This window comes from Silene latifolia, chromosome 10 (assembly GCF_048544455.1).
Source record: "Silene latifolia isolate original U9 population chromosome 10, ASM4854445v1, whole genome shotgun sequence".
Lineage (NCBI taxonomy): Eukaryota > Viridiplantae > Streptophyta > Magnoliopsida > Caryophyllales > Caryophyllaceae > Silene > Silene latifolia.
The window spans coordinates 54244714-54253008 of NC_133535.1; the positions used below are offsets into that span (position 1 = coordinate 54244714).

Consider the following 8295-nt stretch of genomic DNA (forward strand, 5'->3'; position numbering starts at 1 on the left):
TTTTTTTTTTTTTTTTTCGTTTTTTTTTTCGTTTTTTTTTTCGTTTTTTTTTTCCGTTTTTTTTTGTTAATGTCTAATACCTGCTTTTTGGTAGGTTTGGCTTATGGAACGGCTCCGATTGATCGAGCCCCCAGTTCATGTGCTCTCCTATCATGCCCGCTCGATTGCGATGAGGACGAGGTTGTACATGGTGGACTTCACTCGGGTCTGTGATTATTGGAAGAACAAGCTGAAGAGCGATGATGGCCCGTTGATTAGGTGGGTCGTACCGTGGTGGCACCTCAAATCTGTCACTGGAGTGTCTTCTTTGGATCCCACTAGGCCCGTGCGCATTCCTGGATTGGAATTTATGGTGTGTATCTTCCCGGAAAGACTGATGAGACAAGTTGGGCTGAAACAGACGATCCCGAGGCTTGACACCGTCCCGCAGACTGCTATGGCGCTTACTACAGAGAGCCGACGAGAGTGGGCCATTAAATGGGCCCAAAGAAACATGTGGTTCTTGAATTTCTCGGCCAATGCCTTGTGGGTGTCAGATTCTTATCTGAGATGGAGAAAGGCTACTACTCCGGAAGAGCGCGAGAGACTGAGGAAACGCGAGCCTGTTGACTACAAGGTGCGCGAGGGAGAGAAAGAGAAAGAGAAGCATCTGACAGAGGGAGAAGAAGAAGCCGGGTTTCAAGTTGTTTATCCTTCAAAGAAACCAAAGACTACTCCTGTCGCGGAAATGGTGATTGGCAAGAAGGGAAAGGCTAGGCCTCGAGAAAGACCGTTGGTGATTAGGTCTGAAGTGGCGCAAGAGCGTCCGACTCGAGGTCGTGACAAGAAATATGATAAGAATGACAAGGGCAAGGGGAAGATGGAGGAATAGCCCGAGTCTTTATTTATTATTTGATTATTATTATTTATTGTTGTTGTAATAAAAAGGTGGGGGTTTTTAGAATCCTAGCCTATTCTATTTTTATTATGTAGCGTACTATTATTATCAGAAAATGAATGAAATAAAAAAAGGTTAAATGGTTATGAAACCGTTGTGATTTTCTATCTATTATTCTTGTCGAATTTCAAATGCAATGCAAATGTCCTTCTATTTACATTTTAAACATAACGGGTTGAATCCTGTGAAGGATTGCCTACGTATTCACTTAAAAAGGTTAAATCAAACCCTTGCGCGTAGTTCGAGTAAATGTAATAGAATAATTGTTCTAAGCAAGAGCTTGTAATGAACGTAGAAAATAAGCATGAGCTTTTGCTTACTCTGAAGGTGCCAATTTAGTTTATTTGATGATACGAGGACGACAAATTTGTCAAAATGCAAGAGCACAGTGACATTAGCTTATTTCAGCTTGGTCAGGGGCCGTTTATTTAGTGCCACAAGTGCGACACGTGGGGTTACGCGAGGCGCGTTTTCGTTCCTATTCTAGGCATAGTATCGTTTTAGTTGGTCAAGGTTTGTTGGGTTTGAAAACTCATTCCCGTCTAGGTCTGTGATTCTAACCGCACCCCCTGGGAGTATGGATTTGACTAGAAATGGTCCGGCCCAATTAGGTTTGAATTTTCCCCGCGGGTCGACAGGTAAAAGAGCTCTAAACGATTTGAGCACTATGTCTCCTTCTTTGATGTTTCTTGGCCTAACCCTTTTGTTGAAAGCTCGTTTGATACGTGCTTGATATGTTTGGACATTATGCAAGGCGCGTAGCCTACATTTTTGGACTTTGTTTGAGGCTCGAGCCCCCAGTTTGTTGCACATTTCCTTTGTTTGGTGTATATACGACGGCCTGAGTGCCTTTGCTGCTGGGTTGTGTTGCTTGTATCTGCAGGTTAGTTTTGAAAAGGTGTGGTAGATGACGGTTTACGCCGTCATGCTGCCGAAATTTACATAGAAAACACGCAAAGCATACATTTATATATACATATGGCCTTAACTAGCGCAAAATGAGTGACACAAAAGAATGTAAAAAAAATGCAAAAATTTTGCCGGAAATGACCGGACGGTAGGGAGGGTTATCCCCTAAAAAAAGTAAAAAAAGAAATCTATAAGTTAGAAATGTAGAAATGGATTTAAGAAATTGAAATTAATATAGAAATGTTGAGATTTGGTAAAATGAATGAATTAAATGAGAAATATTAAAACGAAAATTATTCTCTAAAATGATGAATTAAAATGAAAATTACTTCCTAAAATGAAAATATACAAGTGTGATAAAATGGCAAAATGTCGACGTCGCCTCGAAATGCGTGCCCGCGAAATTAGGAAACCTGAAACATGGTAATCTTCTCGTATTTACCAAAATAATAACCCGTAGGAATAGGAAATTATTCGTCCTGGAATTAGGAAAGATCCAACGCGGAAAATCACAGAAGAGAAGCTGAGGAAGAGGCGCAGCATGAGCTGCGTCCCTTTGAAGAGGCGCAGCAGGTGCTGCGCCTGTTCCCAAGGTGTCCTGTTCTGACGGATTTTTGGAAACAGAAATTAGTATAAATAGAAGCGCGCGTGGAGCTTTTATTCACATTATTCTTCCGTCTCTTCTTCGTCTATTTACATAAAATTCTCAAAAGAAATTTTTCATCATGAATACTTTGGAGATCCGCTTGAAGGAATGGACCAACGAATTTTCGAATATGGAGAAGCATGATATGGGTGCTTATAATTTTGGGTCTTTGTTGAGTTTAAAACTCATCAAGGTTGTTAAACCGTTCTTCGATGCTTGCCTTGACTATTGGGACCCGAATTACCATGTTTTTGCGTTCCCTGGAGGTGATATTTGCCCATTTCCTGAAGAAATTGCTGCCATTGGTGGATGGGATCCCGAACATTTGCCTGCCATTCCTTCTACTTCGCAAGGGTACAAGAGCAAATTTAGAGAATTGCTTGGATTGACTAGACTTGAGGTGGACCGTCTAGTTACCTCGAAAGGTGTGAGAATGTTGGACTTCATAGATCGATTCATCAACAGAGCCGACCCCACCATTTCCCATGTTGCTAGGCGGAGGGCAGTTGGCTTTTGCTTGTTGCATGTGTATGTCTTCCAAGGGCATGTTGATGAAGACTTGAGAGGTTATCCCCGTCTTTTGGGCCTTGTTGAGCAGATGGAGCTGCGCAGGAGCCCAGCTTGCTTATGCTTAGTGGAGATTATTTTGGGCTTGGATAGTAGGAAATCCAACCGCGATCTACCGTATTTGGGAAGTCCCGTCCTTCTGCAGGTAAAAGACTTTTTTTTTTTTTTTTCCTTTTTTTTTCCTTTTTTTTTTTTTTTTTTTTTTCGTTTTTTTTGTTAATGTCTAATACCTGCTTTTTGGTAGGTTTGGCTTATGGAACGGCTCCGATTGGTCGAGCCCCCAGTTCATGTGCTCTCCTATCATGCCCGCTCGATTGCGATGAGGACGAGGTTGTACATGGTGGACTTCACTCGGGTCTGTGATTATTGGAAGAACAAGCTGAAGAGCGATAATGGCCCGTTGATTAGGTGGGTCGTACCGTGGTGGCACCTCAAATCTGTCACTGGAGTGTCTTCTTTGGATCCCACTAGGCCCGTGCGTATTCCTGAATTGGAGTTTATGGTGTGTATCTTCCCGGAAAGACTGATGAGACAAGTTGGGCTGAAACAGACGATCCCGAGGCTTGACACCGTCCCGCAGAGCGCTATGGCGCTTACTACAGAGAGTCGACGAGAGTGGGCCATTAAATGGGCCGAAAGAAACATGTACTACAAGAAAAATCGCTTTGGGCGACAAAAGAGTTTAGTATGGGCAACAAATTATTAACTCGTCGCACAATGAGAGTAATATGGGCGTCGACCTCATTTATGTCGCCCAAAAATATAGTTTGTGCAACAAAACAGATTTTTGTCACCCAAAAATCCTATTGGGCAACAAATTGTATTACTTGTCGCCTATATTTTACAATTTGGGCAACAAAATTAAAAACTCGTTGCCTTAAGCGATGTTATGGGCTACGAACTACTTATTTTGTCGCCCTTACTCGAAAAAAAAGGCGCAAAACTTCCCTCCTAAAATTTCCCCAAAAATTCTAAAGTTAAATTGAACAAAATCTACTCCAAGTCTCCGCCACGACCGCCCGCGCTCAACCTAAAATTTCCTTAACAAAATAGCTGAGGTTTGTTCAGAAATTGGGAAAACCACCACCGTCTTTCTCTCTATTTGCGTACGTCTGCTTCCCATGGTCGCAGAAGAAACCACTTGCGCCCTACCTAGGCTTCGTTCATTATCCAAACAAGAGTTTTCGAGGTATAGATTTTAATTTTCCCTAAAATTATTAACCCTAATTTCTGAATTTGATTGATTTTGAATAAATCATTTGATTTCTTTGTGCTAAAAACCCCTTATTTATGATTAACCATTTCTTTGTAGTTTTCTCGTCTGCTGCGGCTGCGGTTGTCTCAAATAATCACTCGGCCTTTGTCTATTAATTAGCTTCATCTTTGCGTCAAACATAAGGCTTTACTGGTATGTTTTTGTTGATGGGTTCTTTAGTTTATAAAGTTACTAATATTTGATTATTGAGATTTACAGTTACTTTTAGCAAATAATAAAACCCTAATTTGTCTTACTTTTTATCCAGTTTCCGATCATTGGTGGCTTGTATTGACGTCATTATTATTGTTCCTTCATTTTCGTAGCTACAAATTATCTCCCTTTTTCCATGATCCAGTAATTTGGTGTTAGATGTATCATTTTAGTGGATTGTTATGTGAATGTTTAAGCTTTCTGGGGCTGTCTTTGATTTTTAAATGAAATGTGGGTTCTTTTGCATTAATTTGGGAAATTTAGTATATAATGTTGTGTATGGGGGTCAGTTTTAGGTGAAAGAGTTTCAAATTTGTTATGCTTCAGTTAATGTGATTGATTAATTGTGAGGTTTGACATGTGAATCAACAATATCTGGTGACTTGTTTTGTATTTGCCATTTTCCATTTTTGATAATTGCAAGGAGAGAGCTAGGGGAAGACTTGATTTAGTTGTTTAGTGGCTTCGTTTGAATTTTTCCTTATCAATTTATCGTCTTATTATTGATAAGATCCTCACTCAAACTAGATTTCTTAGTAAAGTTTATGCCTTTTTGTTTTCCTTAAGTTATTTTTCTCGAGATCTTATTCAACTCTTCAAAGACTACTCTAAGTTTACTGATTTGATAGAATTCGGTTTTGAACTTGTTATTATGGGTAATTTTCAATACTCTTGACAAATGATAAACCACAATATTTTTCTATAGCCTACGCTATATTCAAATAAAACGGCAATTGTCTCGACACCTAGTGATGGCAGATACATTATGAACATATAGTAAACTAGCTAGTGCAAAGCTGTTGTACACAAGTAGTTTGATGAAATATGTCTACTATATTGTCCATAGATAGATAGTTTGAGTGTCTGATTATGAACTGCCTTGGGTACTCCATGGGTTCTATTGTTTTTGAATGTCAAAAATTAATTTTGATGTAAAAGTTTTCAATTATGTTGGTTGCTTGTAGCTGAGTGTTTGAATTTTATCATACCACATTTCGCCTTTGAGATGGTTTCTAAGAACATATTTTCATATGATGCTCACTTTGCAAACCTGAATTTTCTTTGATTCACATGACTTCAATTTAGATCATACTTTTTCACTGATTTATTCAAGCTTAACTTTTCAAGGCAAAACTCTTATTTTGTATTTTACTCTATGGGCTGTTTGACATGCTGGCCATCATAATTTTCGCTTTCAAAAACAAGTTGGTTTGTCTTCTTTTATGGCAATTTGTTATTATAATTTGACATTCATCCTCTAAATTTGAGCACATCAAATTTTTTAATGTCTGAGTTTTGTACTGAATATATTCTTCGAATATTTTGTGTACTTTAAACGTACATTTCTTTGGGGTTGCTATCGGATCTGCTAATCAAATTTCAATGTTTGTGATGATTATTGAGCTTAATCTCAAGTATAACCTGAATTCTTCATCTAGACCAACCTTTACTTATTCACACAATCTCAAATAAGATCGTTGTATAACATGCAACGGCCTTATCACATGTTCTGAATCTCATTTTATTCTTTTATTGTCAGTACAGCTCTAGAATTATCAAAGGTATGAAATCATGGCTTGGCATTAAGACGGCAAGAGCAGAATCCTTGACATGACTACAAAATTGCAGGAGAACAAAGTTGCAGCTTAAGTACATTCGAGCCATTTCTAGTGCAAGTGTATACTATGTATGGCAGCAAAGAAATAGAGCTAGGATGGAGGATGTCATTTATAGCCCAAATATTATTCTGCAGCAAACTAAGGAGGAGATTCAGTTAAGATGCAACCAGTTGATTAAGCCCCCTTTAAAAGGAAAAGATGCAAGATGTGTTGAGCGTATTAGCATGAATTAGAGACATTGTGGATGTGGAACTAATCTTTGACAATATTAGTTTTGGAAAGATAGGAGTCTGTTCCTATTTTCCATGAGATACAATCCTTGTATATTCATTCTTTATCAATACATCACTTACATTCTAGCAAAAAAGAAAAAAGAAACCCATCCTTTTTACCAAAATGAATTCACTAGAGCTCGAAAGAAAACACGAACGATAATGAGACGTCCACTGCATTTTTTATGCGATTAACGTCTCAGAGGTAGGAAAGCAAATAATTATTGTCGTCAGCCAACTAAACATGGGCAACGAAAATGTTGACGCACATTATTCTCTCTTTCAACAACGATTTATCAATTTGTTGCCTTAAAAATGATTAAGGGCCACAAAATCAGTCGACGCCCATAGTAGCCTCATTGGCAACAAGCATAGTTCGTTGCACAAAATATATATTGGGCGACGATACTAACTCGTTGCACAAAGTTTCCAATGGGCAATGAAATTCATTGTCGTTGCACATATGGGAAAGGGCGTCGAGCCTTGGGCGACGAAGCCACGACGAAATTATTTTCGTTGCACAAGCGTATGGGCGACGAAAACAGCCCTTTGGGCGACAAAATGTTTTGTCGCCCAAAACAGTTTTTCTTGTAGTGATGTGGTTCTTGAATTTCTCTGCCAATGCCTTGTGGGTGTCAGATTCTTATCTGAGATGGAGAAAGGCTACTACTCCGGAAGAGCGCAAGAGACTGAGGAAACGCGAGCCTGTTGACTACAAGGTGCACGAGGGAGAGAAAGAGAAAGAGAAGCATCTGACAGAGGGAGAAGAAGAAGCCGGGTTTCAAGTTGTTTATCCTTCAAAGAAACCAAAGACTACTCCTGTCGCGGAAATGGTGATTGGCAAGAAGGGAAAGGCTAGGCCTCGAGAAAGACCGTTGGTGATTAGGTCTGAAGTGGCGCAAGAGCGTCCGACTCGAGGTCGTGACAAGAAATATGATAAGAATGACAAGGGCAAGGGGAAGATGGAGGAATAGCCCGAGTCTTTATTTATTATTTGATTATTATTATTTATTGTTGTTGTAATAAAAAGGTGGGGTTTTTAGAATCCTAGCCTATTCTATTTTTATTATGTAGCGTACTATTATTATCAGAAAATGAATGAAATAAAAAAAGGTTAAATGGTTATGAAACCGTTGTGATTTTCTATCTATTATTCTTGTCGAATTTCAAATGCAATACAAATGTCCTTCTATTTACATTTTAAACATAACGGGTTGAATCCTGTGAAGGATTGCCTACGTATTCACTTAAAAAAGTGAAATCAAACCCTTGCGCGTAGTTCGAGTAAATGTAAATGAATAATTGTTCTAAGCAAGAGCTTGTAATGAACGTAGAAAATAAGAATGAGCTTTTGCTTACTCTGAAGGTGCCAATTTAGTTTATTTGATGATACGAGGACGACAAATTTGTCAAAATGCAAGAGCACAGTGACATTAGCTTATTTCAGCTTGGCCAGGGGCCGTTTATTTAGTGCCACAAGTGCGACACGTGGGGTTACGCGAGGCGCGTTTTCGTTCCTATTCTAGGCATAGTATCATTTTAGTTGGTCAAGGTTTGTTGGGTTTGAAAACTCATTCCCGTCTAGGTCTGTGATTCTAACCGCATCCCCTGGGAGTATGGATTTGACTTGAAATGGTCCGGCCCAATTAGGTTTGAATTTTCCCCATGGGTCGACAGGTAAAAGAGCTCTAACCGATTTGAGCCCTACGTCTCCTTCTTTGATGTTTCTTGGCCTACCCCTTTTGTTGAAAGCTCGCTTGATACGTGCTTGATATGTTTGGACATTATGCAAGGCGCGTAGCCTACGTTCATCCAGGAGGATGAGTTCTTCATATCTATCCTTCTTCCAATCGGCTTCCGGGATTTGACTTTCGAGT

At 39.3% G+C, this 8295-nt stretch overlaps 1 long non-coding RNA gene across 1 annotated transcript; it reads left to right on the plus strand.

Moving 5' to 3' along the window:
* Nucleotides 1-3983: 3983 nt before the first annotated feature.
* LOC141608997 (uncharacterized) lies at nucleotides 3984-6515 on the plus strand. The gene is made up of 3 exons (XR_012527116.1): nucleotides 3984-4248; nucleotides 4372-4467; nucleotides 6073-6515. It is a non-coding gene; the product is annotated as an uncharacterized LOC141608997 (long non-coding RNA).
* The last annotated feature ends 1780 nt before the right edge of the window (nucleotides 6516-8295 follow it).